The sequence below is a fragment of the Microtus oregoni genome, unplaced genomic scaffold (assembly GCF_018167655.1).
Source record: "Microtus oregoni isolate MIOR12 unplaced genomic scaffold, Mior012 000003F_ref0000135, whole genome shotgun sequence".
Classification (NCBI taxonomy): domain Eukaryota; kingdom Metazoa; phylum Chordata; class Mammalia; order Rodentia; family Cricetidae; genus Microtus; species Microtus oregoni.
Window position 1 is genome coordinate 7,866,028 of NW_024543062.1, and position 18,175 is coordinate 7,884,202.

Consider the following 18,175-nt stretch of genomic DNA (forward strand, 5'->3'; position numbering starts at 1 on the left):
ACAGGCCAGGAAAAATGTGGCGAAGACCCGGGCAGTCGAGAAGTTTGGGGACATCAAGTCTGGAAAATAGGGTTGTTCTGGGGGGCGTTTTTGTGTTGTGCTTTCGTGTATGTGTAGGTGTGCAGCTGCACATACATGTGTGCGTGTAGAGGCCAGAGGTCAACCTCCGAGATCATTCCTCAAGATCCGCCCACTGTTAAAATAATTTGTTTCACATTGGTTGATTAATTGTGGGGTTGTGACTTGCGTGCCGTGACCCCAAGTGGAGATCAGAGGACAACCCACAGGAATCTGTTCTACCCTTCCACCTTACGGGTCTCAGGGATCAAACTCATGTCGTCAGGTTTGGCGCAGGAACCTTTATCCACTGAGCCATCGTCCTGCCCCACCTTGGCTCTCACTGGCTTGAAACTTACGCTGCAGTTTAGACTGGCTGGCTACTGAGGTTCAAGGAGCCACCTGTATGGATACAAGATACAAGGAGGTGACGCCATACCCAGCGGTCCATTAGTTCTGGGAACTGAACTTATGTTTTCTCTTCTCTTCTCTTCTCTTCTCTTCTCTTCTCTTCTCCTCTTTCCCTCTTTCTTATTTATTTATTTGGCCTTTTGCAACAGGATTTTTCTGTGTAACAGTCCTGCCTATCCTGGAACTGCTTGGCAGACCAGGCTGGCCTCGAACTCACTGAGATTTAGCAACTGAACCATCCATCTCCCTAGCCCGAGATCTGTATTCCAGCCCTCTGCTCCACCCATACTGGTGACTGAACCTAGGTCCTTGAGTATACTAGGCAAGAACTCTGCTACTGAAACAGCGAACTCAGGAGTTCACAAGGCTGCCCCAGGCAAAGGCACCGGCAGGGGGCACTCTTGGCCTCCCTGAGTAGCAGGTGACTGCGGATGTTTTCACCTGCCATGGTCCTTCACCAACAGGCAGAGCCACCTTCCTAGAATGATCCACTTCTGTGATTCCTTCCCTTGTCCAATAGCCAGAGTTCTGGGTTTGTAAGATCCGTCTCCTCCTCCACCTCAAGCAACAGCCCTCCAAGTCTAGCTGCAGGCTGCTTCCTAGCTATCCCATCATTGCAAAGAGCTGGGAAGAAGATCACTGCAAGGGGCATGAAGCAAGATTCTCATTCCTGTAATATTCTAGTTTTCTTTTCTTTTTTTTGGGGGGGGAGGTGGGTCTCTGTAGCTTTGGAGTCTCTCCTGGAACTTGCTCTGTAGACCAGGCTGGCCTTGAACTTACAGAGTTGAGATCCACATATCTCTGACTCCCAAGTGCTGGGATTAAAGGCGTGTGCCACCACCATCCAGCTAGTTTTCTCTTTTAATTTAAATTAAAATTTATCATTTGTCTGTGTGTGTGCACACATGTATGCGTGACTATGGCAGTCACTTCTCTCCTTCCATCGTGGGCTCCAGGGGTGAAGCCCAGATGACCAGGCATGAGTGACAAGCTGGTTCACCTGTTGAGCTATCTTGCTGGCTCCAATGCCCTAGTTTTTAAAACTGTTCATGATCACCATTTTTTCCACATATTATTTATTTGTGTGGGATGCCTTTGTGTCATGGCTTGGGCATGGACATCAGAGGACCACTCTCAGGGATCCATTGCTCCTTCCCCTGGGTTCTGGGGACTGAACTCTGTAATGAGGCGCTGAAGCAGGAGATTTTCCGTGATGAGCTACTTCATGGCCCCACCCCACCCCCTTTTTGAAAATTGCTCTGCAAAATTGGAGCATGGTGGACTGGAGAGATGGCTCAGCGGTTAAACCATTGCCTGCTCTTCCAATTCCCAGCAACCACATGGTGGCTCACAACCCTCTGTAATGAGGTCTGGTACCCTCTTCTGGCCTGCAGGCATACATGTAGACAGAATACTATATATATAATAAATAAATAAACTTTTTTTTTAAAATGGAGCATGGTCTCAGATGTCTGTAATCCCAGCCCTTGGTACATGATCAAGAGTTCAAAATCATTCTTGGCTACACAGTAAGCCCAGGGCCAGTCAGGGCCTGAACCAGGCCCTGTTTTCAAATTTTTCAATAGTAAAGAAAGAAAGAAAATAAAGAGAGGAAAGGAGAAAGGAGAAAGAGAGGTAAAAGGAAGGAAAGATTTTGTTATGAAATCTTCCCTTATGCTTCCACTCCAGATCAGCCCACTGCCCACTCCTCTCTTGACCTCTACTCTCCACAAATATCCGCCCTTCTAACTCACACATCTGACAGGCTTTTTTTTTTAAATCTAGACTCAGCATATGAAATAAAACATGCAATATTTGCCTTTCTAAGTCTGAGGGCTTTTCTTAGCACAATGCTCTTCAGTTCGACCCATTTTTGGTACAAGTGACATAATTTTGTTCTTTCTTACAGATGAATAGGTTCTATTGGGGATACAGACATATTTATGTGCAACACATGGGTGCAGTACTCCTGGAGGCCAGAAGAGGGCACAAGATCCCTCTGGAACGGAAGCCACCTGTTATAGGTGCTTGGAATCAAACTCAGGTCCTCTGTAAAAGCAGCAGACACTCTTTGTCTCTGAGCCCCCCCCCCCACCTCTCCTCTCCTCTTCTCTCTCTCTCTCTCTCTCTCTCTCTCTCTATCAACCCACCTATCTGCATTTTATGCATTCCCCTGATGACAGACAGCTGGCTACCTTCGCATTTTGACTGTTTCAAATGGATGTTGGAGCTTTCCTGTGGGATGCTGACCTGAGATTCCTCTTTTTCTACTCATATATGAACCCCAACCACTTGCTGTATTTAAAGACAGGTGTGGTGTGACACACCTGTAATTCCAGCACCTGGAAAGTGGAATCAGGACAATTAGGAGCTCAAGGTCATGTCTGCCATAATGACTTCCAGGAGAGTCCAGGCTATGTGAGACTCTACCACAGACAAAGCCACCAACAGACAGGAAGGTTGCCAACTGCAATGAGTTCACCAATTATTTCTCACTGATCTTGTAATATTTAAATGGCACACACAAAACAATGACTCCTTGGAGTGCCTTTGACTATTTTGTTTCTCTTTCTAAAATTTTGTTACACTAACTGGGTGGCAGTGGCACACGCCTTTAATCCCAGCACTTGGGAGGCAGAGGCAGGCGGATCTCTGTGAGTTAGAGGGCAGCCTGGCCTATAAAACGAGTTTCAGGACATCCAGGGTGTTACATTCTTTGGTGTGTGCACTTGAGCGTGCGTGTGCCACAGCATACATACGGACCAGGTTAGAGGACAACTTGCAGCAGCTAGCTTTCCTTCCACTATGTGGATCCTGTAATGGTCTGTCCTGTCCCTTTAAGAGACAAGCCCTGCCCACTACCTTACCACCCCCCCCACCTCCCCTACCCCTGTCCACAGAGGCAAGCTGATCTTCCTTCTACATCCAGCCTGAGTTCCTTCTTTCTTTTCCATCTCTCTCCTAAAGAGGTAACTTGTGCTCCCTCTCCCTTCCTCCGTCCCTCTCTCCCTCCCCCCACTCTCTCTCTACCTCTCTCTTCTCATTTCCCTTCTCCCCCCCTTTCCCCTTCCTTTCCATAACCCACTAAATAAATATCCAACCTCACTCTGCATGGTGTGCCTATCCATCTTTGTGTGCCTATCTGTCTCGTCTCTCACTGGCACCTGGCTCCCTGTCTGGGACCCACTGGCCCTTGTGGTCCACCGCTGCACCCCTTAGGAAACCACAGCATTTTATCTAAACCATAACAGATTCCAGGGATCAAACTGAAGTCATCAGGCTTGGCAGCAAGTGCATTTACACACGGAGCCATTTCACCAGCCCGCCATTTCTGTTAGCCTGAAATTGCAGTGTAGCTGAGTGCCTTGAGTTCTTGATCTCACTGCCTTCCACCTCCCAAGCACTGGAATTGTAGGCACACTGCATGCTGGATCATTTTCTAGACAATCTACTAAAGCTACCACCATCCTTGCTCTGTGAGTTTACCCCAGGTCTGTCTTTTTTTTTTAAATTTATTTATTATGTATACAATATTCTGTCTGTGTGTATGCCTGCAGGCCAGAAGGCACCAGACTTCATTACAGATGGTTGTGAGCCACCATGTGGTTGCTGGGAATTGAACTCAGGACCTTTGGAAGAGCAGGCAATGCTCTTAACCTCTGAGCCATCTCTCCAGCCCCCCAGGTCTGTCTTTATTCCTACCCTTGAGATGTGTGCACACCACATTGTAGGTGTGGTGGTTTGAAAGAAAAATGGCCTGCAAAGAAAGTGGCACTATTAGGAGGTGTGGCCTTGTTGTGGAGTAGGTGTGGTCTTGCTGGAGGAAGTGTGTCACCATGAGGGTGGGCTTTGAGGTCTCTTTTCTCAAGATTCCCTCAGTTGACTTCCTGCTGCCTTCTGGTCAAGATGTCTGCCTGCACGCTATCATGTTGATAATGGACCGAACCTCTGATACTGTAAGCCACCACCTCAATTAAATGTTTTCTTTGCAAGAGTTGTCATGGTGTCTTATCAAAGCAACAAAAAACTCTAAGACAGTAGGGGAAGAAGTTCTGCTGGATTGAACCTTTTATTCTTTTGTCTCTCTTCCCTCTCATTTTCTATCAGTGCTGAGGTTGGAACCAGGGCCTTGCACATGCTAGGCAAATACTCTGTGGCTGAGTTGTGCTCTAAGACTTCCCGTAGGGGATTCTAGGCAAGCGCTTCACTGCTGGGCTACAGTCTCAGCCTCCTTTGCCTGCCTTCACTTCCTGTATGATCAGATCATAAAACATAGCTACTGACAGCTAGGCTAAGGAGGGGGTGTGGAGGAAAGGGTGAGGTAGACCTTTAATCCCACCAGTTTAGAAGGCTGGGGTAGGAGGAGTTCAGGGCCAACCAGGGCAGCTTAGTGAGATGCCATAGAAATAAAAGGGAGGAAAAGGACTGGGGGTGTCGCTCAGTGGCTGAGCGCTTGTCTAGTATGTACAAGACCACGGGTTCCAGGCCCAGAAAGAACACAAAAATAAAACCCAAATCATGCCCAGGAGTGGCTTGGTGCAGACATCACTGCCGACAGGCCTTTCAGCACCACGCTTAACACTCTGCTGTCCTCTGCATCCCTCATGGGCCTCAGAAGCCAGGGACAGTGGTCAGAACCTGTGCAGGGTAGTGAGGGTAGTGAGGGGCTGGGGTGTGGCTAAGTGATAGAGCCCCTGCCTAGAATCCCCCAGTGAGGGGCTGGGCTGTGGCTCAGAGGTAGAGTCCCTGCCTAGAATCCCCCAGTGAGGGGCTTGGGGTTTGGCTTAGTTGTATAAATCTTGATTAGAATTCCCCGAGTGAGGGGTTTGAGCTGTAATTCAGCAGTTGTGGTACTTTGGATGTAAATGCCTCCATAAGCTCATAGAGAGTGGCACTATTAGGAGGTGTGGCTTTGTTGGAGTGGGTGTGGTCTTGTTGGAGGAAGTGTGTTACTGTGGAGGCGGGCTTTGAGATCTCACGTGTGCTCAAACCATGCCCACCCAATGCATGCCTCAGTTCACCTCATATTGCCTGCAAGATCACGATGTAATGTAGCTCCTTCTCCACTCTCCACTCCTTCTCCAGCACCACGTCTACCTGCATGCTGCCAGGTCCCACTATGGTGATAATGGACTAAACCCTCTGAAAGTGTAAGCCCCCAATTAAATGTTTTCGTTTATAAGAGCTGCTGTGGTCATGGTGTCTCTTCACAGCCATAGGAACCCTGACTCTGAAAGAAGTCGGTACCAGGGACTGGGGTGTTGCTGTAATAGGCCCAACCATATGGACCTTGGGACTGTGGGTTAGAAAAGCAGCCGAACACTCTAAGAGCTACCTAATGGGCCCTCCTAGTAGGAGCACGGAAGACAGTGGTGCTGAGTGTGATTTGGACTGTGGGTGCCTGGCCCGAGAGGTTTCAGCAGAGTATGTGAGTCTGTGGCCTAGAGATGCTTCTTGTGATACTTTGGTGAAGAATGTGGCTACCTCTTGCCCTTGTCCAAAGAGTCTGTCTGAAGCTAAAGTGAAGCATTTTGGATTAATTCTGATGGCAGAGGGAATCTCAAAACAGCCTAGAACAGACTCTGTATGTGGTTATTAGTATTAACTCTAATGAAGATTTATAATGAAAAGGAGCAAACTGAACAAGGAAAAATACAAAATGTAAAATTTGGGGAGAAAAAGAGCACCAGTAAGTGGAATGGAGCTAAATCCTGTGTTCAAGGAGATAAACAGATTAAGAAATGGAATAAAGGGTGTGATACCTCAGGGCAAGATCCCACCCTGCTAAGTTGCCAATTTGAGAAAGGGAATTAGAGAAAAGCTTAGTTAGACCAGGGTGTGGTGGTGCACGCCTTTAATTCCTGTGCTCAGAACGCAGAGGCTGGCAGATCTGTGAGTTTGAGACTAGCCTGGTCTACAGAGCAGGCTTCAGAACAGCCAAGCTTAGGCGATGAAGGAAAACATTGAAAAGAGAAAATTGGTGAAAAGATGATAAAATCTCAGAGTTCAGGCTAGCCTGATCTACAGATCGAGTTCAAGGCCAGTTCAAACTACAGATGGAGTTTCAGGACAGTCAAGCTCAGGCAGTGAAGGAGACCATGGGAAACAGAAAGCTGGTTAAGATGGAATTGAATGAGGGGGTCATGTTCCAGCCCCAGCAAGCATCAGAACTTGGCAGCTTCAGCCACGTAGTTCTGGCTTTAGCATCACGGATAGAAGAAAGGAATTACAGAATATTCCTCTGAGACTGAGGGAGGCCACTGTGTGAAGCTGTAAAAGAGAAGCCTGGATTGCCTCGGACACCCTGAGATGTTGGAGATGCCAGAGTCATGGGATACCTGCCGAGGAAAACTGCTAACAGGGAGTGGAACAGCCCAAGAGAAAGAAGTGTGTTGCCATCCACAAAGCTGAAAGGAGCTGGAGATCTGAAGAGTGTTTTGACATCAGACGTGGAGATGCAGAGCTTGGAGTTTGCCCAGCTGGTGTTTGGTCTTCCTTTGTTCCATTATGTGCCCTCACTATGTTCCCTCCCTACATTTGGGGACGGGAATGTACATCCTGTGCCACTATATGTTGAAAGTATGTGGTCTGTCTTTTTTTTTTTTTTTTTGGTTTTTCGAGACAGGGTTTCACTCACTCTGTAGCCCAGGCTGGCCTCGAACTCACAGAGATCCACCTGCCCCTGCCTCCCAAGTGCTGGGATTAAAGGCGTGCACCACCACCGCCCGACTCTGTCTTATTTTTTTATTTTGATTTTTAGGGGGTTACAGTTAAGAGATTTCCTGACTCTCAGAGGAGATTTTGAACTTTGGGGTTTTAAACATTGTTGAGACTGTGATAGACTATGGGGACTTTTGAAGTTGGACTAAATGCATTTTGCATTATGGTATTATTGCAAGTTTATGGGGGCCAGAATGTTTTGGAATGCAGTAATTTGAATGTAATTTCCCCCATAAACTCATATGGAGAGGCACTATTAGGAGGAAGTGTGTCACTGTGGAGGTGGGCTTTGAGATCTCAAATATGCTCAAGGCATGCCTAGCACCTCTGTTTTCTGTTGTCTGGGGACCAAGATGTAACTCATTCTCAGCTCTCAGCACCTTCTCCAGCACCATGTCTGCCTGCATGTCACCATGTCCCACCATGATGATAATGGATTAAACCTCTAAACTGAAGTTACCCAATTAAATGTTTTTTTTCCCTAATAAGAGTTGCCATGCACATGGTATCTCTTCACAGCAGCAGAAGCCCTAACTAGGATCACTTTCCTAGGGAGCACCAGGCCCTGTTTAATCCTCAGGACCACATAGATGAATAAAAGCATTTTTAAGCCCTATACAAATGGTGTTTAAAAGTTGGGACCTGCTTGCCTTAACAAGATGATGAGACAGACTCAGTTGACTTCCCAGGGGAGGCCTTAACCTCTCTGAGGACCAGATAGGGGTGGGATGGGGGAGGGGGAGTGGGAGAAGAGGAGGGAGGGGTACTGGGATTGGTATGTAAAACATAAAAATGAACTAATTTGTAGTAAAAGGAGCAGCCGGCCACTTCCCGCCACCCGGCTCCTGGCTAGCTTTACCCGAAATAATTACACGGAAACTGTATTCATTTAAACACTGCCTGGCCCATTTGTTCCAACCTTTTATTGGCTAACTCTTACATATTCTTTTAACCCATTTCTAATAATCGGTATCACCACTTGACTGTGGCTTACGGGCATGAGTATAACCAGCGTCCATCTCGGAGAGAAGAGCCATGGCGTCTGCCTCACTGCCTTCTTCCTCCCAGCATTCTAAGGCTGGCCCAAGGGTTGGCCTATCAAAAGGCCAAGGCAGCTTCTTTATTTAAGCAATGAAAGTAACACATAGACAGAAGACCACCCCTACACCACTAATTAACTAATTAAAAAAAGAGTTGGACCTGTGGTGGCTGAGGGGCGTGCCCAGGGCTCTTGTAGCATGAATAGTTGGATCCATTCATAGATCCGTGGCCACACTGTGAAGCCAGTTCTCTGCACCTCTGCCTCGTCGTCTTGCACTATGCCTGCACCACTGGGGACGTCTCCCACACAGCTGTATACTTCTGCCTCAGAATCATGAGCTCCACGCACCTCCCCACCTCCCGTCTCATTCTCTTCCCCTTCTCCCCTCCTATCTCTGTCGCTCTTCTCTCCCCACCCCCATTTTTTCCCTTCCTTTACATTTTTCGTGACCTCATAGCCAAAGCTGGCCTTGAACTCTTGGTCCTCAGGCCTCAGGCTCCAAAGAGCTGGAATTACCAGCATGTCGGTGCCTACACACTCCCATAATTCTGCTTTCAAGGTTAAATTGATAGAAAACAGGAAGTGGAACTGGGTTAGCTGAGGATGGAGGTAGGGGAAAGGGTTTGTTTCAGGAGTTCGGGATTTCAGTTTAGCAATGCTACAAAGTTCTAGAGATCTCTTGGACAACAACGTGCACCCCCATTAACAGATAAGGCAGTGAGTTTTACACTCTGCGATTTTATTAATTATCTGCTTAGTAGCAGAGCATGTTTGCCACATCACGTGTGTGGAGGTCAGACAATAACTTTAGGGAGTTAGTTCTCTCCTTCTATCTTGTTAGTCTCTGGGTTTGAATTTAGGTCCAGCCGGGTAGTGGTGGCACATGCATTTAATCCCAGCACTCTGGTGGCAGAGGCTGGTGAATCTCTGTGAGTTTGAGGCCAGCCTGGTCTATTCAAGAGCTAGTTCCAGGATATGCTCCAAAGCTACAGAGAAACCCTGTCTCGAAAAACCAGAAAGAAAAAAAAAAGAATTTAGGTCCTTTTTGGCAGTAAGCACTCTCATTCTGGGAGCCATCACTGGACCATTGTATGTTTGTTTTTAACCACATAAAATAATGCATGAACTCTGTGCATTTGCTGTGGCTATAAAAGCATTATTTTTGGGCTGGCAAGATGGCCCAGTGGGTAGAGATGATTGCCATCAGCCTAATGAAATAAGTTCTATCCCTGGACACACATGGTGATGAGGGAAGAGAACTGATTCCCAAAAGTTGTCCTCTGATCTTGTGACACACAGACACTGATTTGATGGAGGAAGGTCATTGGCTAATAAAGAAACTGCCTTGGCCCCTTAAATAGGCCCAGCCTTTAGGTGGGTGGAGTAAACAGAACAGAATGCTGGGAGGAAGAGGAAGTGAGCTCATACGCCTTAGCTCCCCTCTCCCGGGCAGACGTGATGAAGCTCCAACCCAGGATGGACATAGGCTAGAATCTTCCCGGTAAGCGCACCTTGGGGTGCTACACACATTATTAGAAATGGGCTAGTCCAGGTGCGAGAGTTAGCCGAGAAGAGGCTAGATATAATGGGCCAAGCAGTGTTTATAAGAATACAATTTGTGTGTTGTTATTTCAGGTAAAGCTAGCCGGTGGCGGGAGCTGGGTGGCGGAATGCAACCAGCAGTTCCTTCAACACTGATTGGTAGACAGACAGACATGCACACAAAAACTAAATGTAAATGGGGCTAGAGAGATGGCTCAGAGGTTAAGGAGCATTGGCTCCTCTTCCAGAGGTCCTGAGTTCAATTCCCAGTAACCACATTGTGGCTCACAACCATCTGTAGTGAGATCTGGTGCCCTCTTCTGGCATGGAGATGTACTTGCAGGAGGAACAATGTAGACATAATAAATAAATAAATTTAAAGAAAATGTAAAAAAATAGTATTTTGAGGCAGGGTCTCTGTGTTGCTGTGACTGGAACTAGAACTCATACTGTAGACCAGGCTAGCCTCTGAGCTACATAGACCAATCTTCCTGATTTCTGTCTTTGGGTTACGGGGTTGCAGGCTGTGTCACCAGACACAGATTTCTCACTTGGCCTTTAAAGCTGTGTGCCTTGGCTTGTGGCTGGGCTAGTTTTCTTCATGTACATCATGCATTCCTGGGGATCTTGGAGCTTATTTCAGAGGAAGAAAACATGGCTTGCGTGTTGTTTTCTTGTTCCTTGAGGTGTTTTGAATGCTAAATTTTATTTTATTTATTTATTTTTAAATATTTATTTATTTATTATGTATACAATATTCTGTCTGTGTATGTCTGCAGGACAGAAAGAGGGCCCAGACCTTATTACAGATGGTTGTGAGCCACCATGTGGTTGCTGGGAATTGAACTCAGGACCTTTGGAAGAGCAGGCAATGCTCTTAACCACTGAGCCATCTCTCCAGCCCTGAAATGCTAAATTTTACAGTGGATAAACCTTCTTCTTCTTCTTCTTCTTCTTCTTCTTCTTCTTCTTCTTCTTCTTCTTCTTCTTCTTCTTCTTCTCCTCCTCCTCCTCCTCCTCCTCCTCTCCTCCTCCTCCTCCTCCTCTTCTTCTTCTTCTTCTGAGACAATGAATTCTCACTTTCCAGCCCTCAGAGTTTGTTCTGTTGACTTGAGTTCTGTCTGTTTTGTTGTAGCTTTGCTTTGAGGCAGGGTCTCGCTGTGTAGCTCTGTCTGGTCCAGAGTTCCCTATCTAGATCAGGCTGGACTCGAACTCCCAGAGACCCATCTACCTCTCCCTCTCTTGTGCTGAGATCAAAGGTATGAGCCTTTAAATTTGAGGTAAGGTCTTAATGGAGCTCAGGCTGGCCTAGTGCTAGCCAAGGATGACCTTGAACTCTGGGATCACTGGTGTGAACTGGGATTGAATCCAAGGCCTCAAGTAGGAGAAGCAAGCACTCTACTGGGTGAATGTATTAGCGAGCATTCTCTAAATGACAGAACTGATAGAATGAAAACAACATATATGGGGTTTATAGGACTGGCTTACGGGCTGTGGTCTGGGCGGCCCAACAGTGACTGTCCCACAACAGAAAGGCCAAGAATCCAGCAGTTGTTCGGTCTCAGCAGTCCCAACCTGGTGATGAAAGCCTGGAGGATTGCCAGAGAGCTGCTGGTCCTCAGTCTATGCTAGAGTCCCGAAGAAGCCAGTTCTAGCATGAGCCAAGGAGCCTCAGAAAAAGATGGAGGAACGCGCCAGTGAGCGAGAGTGAGGGCAAGCAGGTGGCTGGAGCAGCAGCTGAGGGCTCACATCTCAAACTGCCAACAGCAGGCAGGGAGAGCCAACATGAAACGGTTTGAGTCTGCAAGTTCTCAGAATCTGCCCCAGTGATGTTCTTCCTCCAGCAAGGCCACACTTCCCACGTCTCCCCAAACAGACCAACCAAGTGGGGCCAAGCATTCATATTCTGGAGATTGTATTCAAACCAATACAACAAGTCAAGACTGCACAGATTAGGATGTCTTCTGTGCGGAGGGAAGATCACCTACCCTTAACTTTTCCCTTCCTTCTTGCAGTGGCCAGAAGGAGCCTTTGCCAGACATTTGAGAGGAGGTAGACCTACCGGAGATGGGACGAGGAAAAAGGAAGGCTGGGGGGAGAGAAAGTGGGGCGTCAGACACTAATGGGAGAAGGGGTAACCCCTGCTCAGAGGTTTGAGGCAGCCAGATCCTAGCCTGCCCATGCAGGGCACAGGGGATGGACTAGCCAGCAGGAGCAGATGGAGCCATGGCAGGTTCTAGGCTGAGTGGTAGTGTGCCAAGCTCTGAGCAGTTAGGAGGGGCAGACTGAGCAATGCCCCCCAAAGCTGCCTGCCCCAGTGATCTGGACAATTTACCCCTCTCATGTAGACAGCTGGCATTCAATAATTTTCTTTTTAAAAAAGATTTATTTATTTATTATATATACAGTGTTCTGTCTGCATGTATGCCTGCAGGCCAGAAGAGGGCACCAGATCTCATTATATATGTTTGTTAGCCACCATGTGGTTGCTGGGAATTGAACTCAGGTCCTCTGGAAGGGCAGTCAGTGTTCTTAACCTCTGGGCCATCTCTCCAGCCCCTAAATAACATTCTTAAAACAGGCCCACAGTGAAGAATGTAGGGTCTAGGCATAGACCGAGTTCAAATCCAGATTGTTACCAAAAAAGCAAACTCCCTACTCTCCTCATTTTGTTTCTGTCACCGTGACAAAAACAAACAAACAAACAAACAAACAACAACAACAAAAAAAAACCCAGCTATGGGATATCTCAGCTCAGAGGTTACAGTCACCATGGCAGGGAAGTCTCAGCAGGTGGCTCGTCACTTAGCAGCCACGGCGAAGGGCAGAAGGAAATGAAGCTCAAATGGTTGCCTGTGCACAGCTCTGCTCTTCTGCCACTGAAAACCCCCTGCGTGATACTGCAGTGGCTGGATCTTCAGAGGCCAATTACCTTAAATAAGACTATTCCCCCAAAGGCACGCCCACAGGCCAGCCCAATATGGACATTTCCTCCTCAGGATTAAAGCCAGTGAAGTCAAGGTCAGTCTGGACAGCTTAGTGAGAACTTGTCATTGTTAAGAGAAAATTAAGACTGGGCTGTGATTCAACGTTTGAGCACTTTATCTAGAATCCCCCAGTGAGTGAGGGGCTGGGGTGTGGCTCAGTGGTAGAGCACCTGCCTAGAATCCCCCAATGAGGGCTGGGGTGTGGTTCAGTGGTAGAGCCTCTGCCTAGAATTCCCTGGTGAGGGGCTGGGGTGTGGCTCAGTGGTAGAGCCCCTGCCTAGAATCCCCCAGTGAGGGACTGGCACACACAAGGCCCTATATATTCAATTCACAGTATGACAAAAGCGGGGACAATGAGCAGTTTGAAAGCTCTGTGGGGCACCTGGGGACTGGTGGGACTATGTGCCTCAGTGGCCTGGCCACCCACCCCAGAAACTGTAGCTCTGCTCTGTAGGCAACACTGGTAAGCATGCACACAATTTGGGGGAGAATGGCAGGGATTTGGGTACTCACAGGAAATCGGAACAAGAAAGAAGAGCTTAGAGACAATTGTCCCCATGATAGTGAGTCCAGAGGTATGGAGTCCAATACAAAGTGCCTCTCTTTCTGGCTGAGCCTGGGGCAGGCTCCTAGCTTGCTTGTTTTGCTGCTGTAATGAACAAAGTGACCAAGAACAGCTTAGGGGTGGGGGCTGACTCATGTGACTTACAGGTCCTGGCCATAAGAGGAAGTCAAGACAGGAGATGGAAACAGGAACCTGGAGGCAGGAACTGAAGTAGAGACTATGGAGGGGCACTCCTTATGGCTTGCTTGCCCTGCCTTGATCGGCCTGCTGTCTTATACATCCAGGGACACCTGCTCCAGAATGGCACTGCCCAAGGTGGTCTGCTCCTTCCCACATGAATCATTAATTAAGAAAATGGACCCAGGAGGTGGTGGCGCACACCTTTAACTCCAGCACTCGGGAGGCAGAGGCAGGTGGATCTCCGAGTTCGAGGCCAGCCTGGTCTGCAGAGTTCCAGGACAGGACAGCCAGAGATTCACAGAGAAACCCTGTCTCGAAAAGCAAAATGAAAGAGGGGGGGAGAGAGGGAGGGAGAGGGAGGGAGGGAGAGGGAGGGAGGGAGGGAGAGGGAGAGAGAGAGAGGGAGAGAGAGAGAGAGAGAGAGGAAAATGTCCCCACAGACTTGCCTACAGCCATTCTGATGGAGGCAGTACCTCAATGGCCAGGTGTGCCCAGGTTTGTGTCAAGTGGACAAAAATTAACCAGCACCGAACTTCTTGGAAGCTTGGCACAGAGCTGGCTGTGATCCTCTGAGGACCTAGGCAGATTCTCAGTGGGCTTCTCCATTGACCATGGCACTGAGCCTTAAGTCCAAGACAAATTAGTGGTAGATAACGAAGACTTCCTGAGCTGGCAGCCCTGCCTGGACCCCAAGTGGCCACTTCCCCCAGCAGTCCTTGCCATGCCGGTGTGTAGAAGGAATTAAAGGACTCTTTTGCCCTGTGGAATGCTCCATTCTGTCTCTTTAGTTTTCTCAGAAATCGCCCTGGGACCCAGTGGCTGGTCAGAGGGGTTGAGCGGTAGCCCTGAGGCAGCCAGTGGACAGGCTGAGTGACAGAAGTGCTGTCCCCACCCCACCCTTGGCATTGAGCCCAGACTCGGGTTCCTCTCTTCCCAGAATTGCATCCCCTGAGTGCTACGTGCTTTGTCCTCATTAACTTCCTGAACCTTCTAGAAAGGGGATGGAGACACCCTGTCTCATTCTTCCACTGTGACAGGGTGGGGCAGAATCGGGGAAAGTAAGGAGACTGTCCAGGGCTGGGGGACCAACTGTCCAGGTGGAGGATTGTCCTAGGAGGGTGGAAAAGCCACCATCCCGGCTTCGCATCAGTCCTGAGTTTCACCGCCAACCAACCCTCTCTCCTGGTGTCATGGCTCTTCCAGTCTGATTTAAAAATCCAAAGGGGCTCTCAGCTGGGCAGTGGTGGTGCTTTAATCGCAGCACTCGGGAGGCAGAGGCAGGTGGATCTCTAAGTTCGAGGCCAGCCTGGTCTACGGAATGAGTTCCAAGACAGCCAGGGCTACACAGAGAGACCCTGTCTCAAAACAAACAAATAAAAACAACAAAAAGTGGCTCTCAGGCCTGCTGGGAAGACTCCTCCATTGTCATACACTCAACCCCAGTAAAGACCCAGCACCTTAGCTATGTCTAGTCCTTCCTTTCCCTCCTCCCTTCCCTTCTCTCTCCCTCCTCCTCTTTTTCCCCCTCTTTGTTTATTTTTTTTAAAAGATTTATTTATTTATAATGTATACAGTGGTCTGCTTGCATCTATGCCTGCAGTCCAGAAGAGGGCATCAGATCTCATTATAGGCAGTTGTGAGCCACCACGTGGGAATTGAACTCAGGACCTCTGGAAGAGCAGCCAGTGCTCTTAACCTCTGAGCCATCTCTCTGACCGGCCCCCCCCTTCTCTTTCTTCTTCCTTCTCCCTCCTGTCCCTTCCTCCCCCATCATCTTCAGCTTTCCATATTTGAGACAGAGGTTTCTCTATGCGGCCCTGGCTGGCTTGGAACTCTAAAACCAGATCGGCCTTGAACTCAGACAGGTCCACTTGCCTCTGTCTCTTAAGTGCTGGGATTAAAGGCATGCCATTAATCCCAGCACTCGGGAGGCAGAGGCAGGCGGATCTCTGTGAGTTCGAGACCAGCCTGGTCTACAAGAGCTAGTTCCAGGACAGGCTCCAAAACCACAGAGAAACCCTGTCTCGAAAAACCAAAAAAAAAAAAAAAAAAAAAAGGCATGCCATTATGTTCAAAATCAACTCTTTTCCTTTAAAATTTAATTATTTTTTTTAAAAAAATATTTATTTATTTATTTATTTATTATGTATACAATATTCTGTCTGTGTGTATGTCTGCAGGCCAGAAGAGGGCACCAGACCTCATTACAGATGGTTGTGAGCCACCATGTGGTTGCTGGGAATTGAACTCAGGACCTTTGGAAGAATAGGCGATGCTCTTAACCACTGAGCCATCTCTCCAGCCCCCTTAATTAATTTTTAAAAGTATGTGCAGGTGTGTGTTTTAGTAACTGTTCTATTGCTGTGAAGAGACACCAAGAACAAGGCAGCTCTTGTAAAAGAATTTAACTGGGGACTTGCTTACTGTTTCAGGGGGTTAGTCCTTTATCATCCTGGTGAGAAGCAGACAGGCTGGGTACTGGAGCTGCTGCTGAGAGTTCTACATCCCAATCCGATAGGGAACTTCCTCCAGCTGATCAAGATACTCATACATTGTTTGCATTTGGAGGTCATTTTCCTCATTCACTGCACGATTATTTACAGATTGTTTAGTATTCTGATATGAAGTCTTAGTCTTTAAGTTATATATAAGCATTATTATAGGTCAATAGTCATCCATGTTTGTCATACTTATAGTCAGACTAATTAGGTTCTTTAGATACATAGAGATTCCACGTAGATAGGGAATCTTACCACCTCAAAGATCTGTAAACATGGCATTTAAATAACTTAGGGTTCTGTTGACGTGAGACATGATTGCTCCTGACTGATCTATTCCCGAGAATGTGTTGACCACTGAAGACACTCCACTTGGAGCTTGTTTTCTTCTTGGTACAACTGACAAGGAACTGCCAGTTGTCTCTGTTATCTACTAAACATTTTGGAAGCTGTTTGATTGCACTTCCTGCCTACTCAAGTAATATTATCTCTCTTCTCAGGTCTTAGATGGAGCTGAAGATTAGATAGTCATAGTTACTTTCCTCTTGTGATTTAGCCAAGCCATTTTTTTAAAAAAAGATTTATTTATTTATTATGTATATAACATTCTCTCCACGTATGCTTGTATGCCAGAAGAGGGCACCAGATCTCAGTACAGATGGTTGTGAGCCACCATGTGGTTGCTGGGAATCAAACTCAGGACCTCTGGAAGAGTAGTCCGTGCTCTTAACCCTCTGAGCCATCTCTCCAGCCCCTAGCCAAGCCATTTTTTAAATTTTATTTATTTATTTATTTTGTACACAATATTCTGTCTGTGTGTATGCCTTCAGGCCTGAAGAGGACACCAGACCTCATTACAGATGGTTGTGAGCCACCATGTGGTTGCTGGGAATTGAACTCAGGACCTTTGGAAGAGCAGGCAATGCTCTTAACCAATGAGCCATCTCTCCAGTCCCTAGCCAAGCCATTTTTAATACAAGACTTAGACTCCTTAGGATAAAATGATTATTGAAACATTTAGCATATGTTCCTTGTTTAATATTATTTATATTGATTGTAGTTCTAATTTTTATACTTGATATCTATTCATATATATATATATATATTTGTGTTGAGTTTGGAAATCTTATTTAGACAAAAGAGGGAGGTGATGGGGAATCTCTTCCAGCCAATGACCTTTGAGAGGCTGGACCAGGTTGAGGCATGGCTTTTGGGTACCAAAAAGCTGTGGTCCCACCCTGCTCAGCCTTTTCTTCCAGTGAGCCACACCTGGATGTTGGACCCCATTCCTATTTCCTCACTGTGATCTGTGAGTTCCTTTAATAAAGAAAAACCTTAGAAGACTCTATTCGGAGTTATCTTGGGATTATTTGACTCGCGTTCCTCCCCTCCCCATTTGATGTGTTCTGCATCACCAGTCCACAGGCAGCAGGCAGAGAGAGAGACTCAGGGCCTGGCCTGGGCTTTTGAAACCTCCAAGTTCACCCCCGCCCCCCCCCCCCCCACAACCTACTCCAGGGCACACCTGCTACCAACAAGGCCACACCTACTAATCTTTCTCAAGTCCACTAACTGGGGACCTAGCATTCAAGTTTATGAGCCTACAGGGGGGACATTCTCATTCAAACCATTATAGTGTATATACCTACATGTGTGCCGAATGCGTGCAGGTGCCTGAGAAGCCAAATGAGGACATCAGATCTCCTTAAACCAGAGTTACAGGTGGTTCTGAGCCACCCAGGGTGTGCAGTGGGACTAGAACCCGCTCCCTACAAGAGCAGTAAGGGATCTTAGACACAGACCATCTCTCTAGCCCTCACCTCTTTGTTTAAGACACTCAGTGTGGGACCCTCATCACCACACCCCTGCTTGGTCCCTACCCTGTCACCTGCTTCCCATTCCTAGGCATAGACCACACCTCTTCCTCATTCATAAAATAATACCAGCCATAGGATTGCCCCACTAACTTCGGGGTTCATGTGTGAACTAACCCATCCTGTTCCAGTCTGGAAGCAAGTACCAGGACCAGATCACCTGGCTGACTGCCCCTGGTCGCTGTTCAGCTGGGCCTCTGGGCTGAAAAGATGGTGGTGGTTTCCGGGTGGTTCAAGCACCTGCTTCTGTTTTCCACTGCCTCCCTCCCTCCTTTCACTCCTCCAAAGACGCCCAAGGA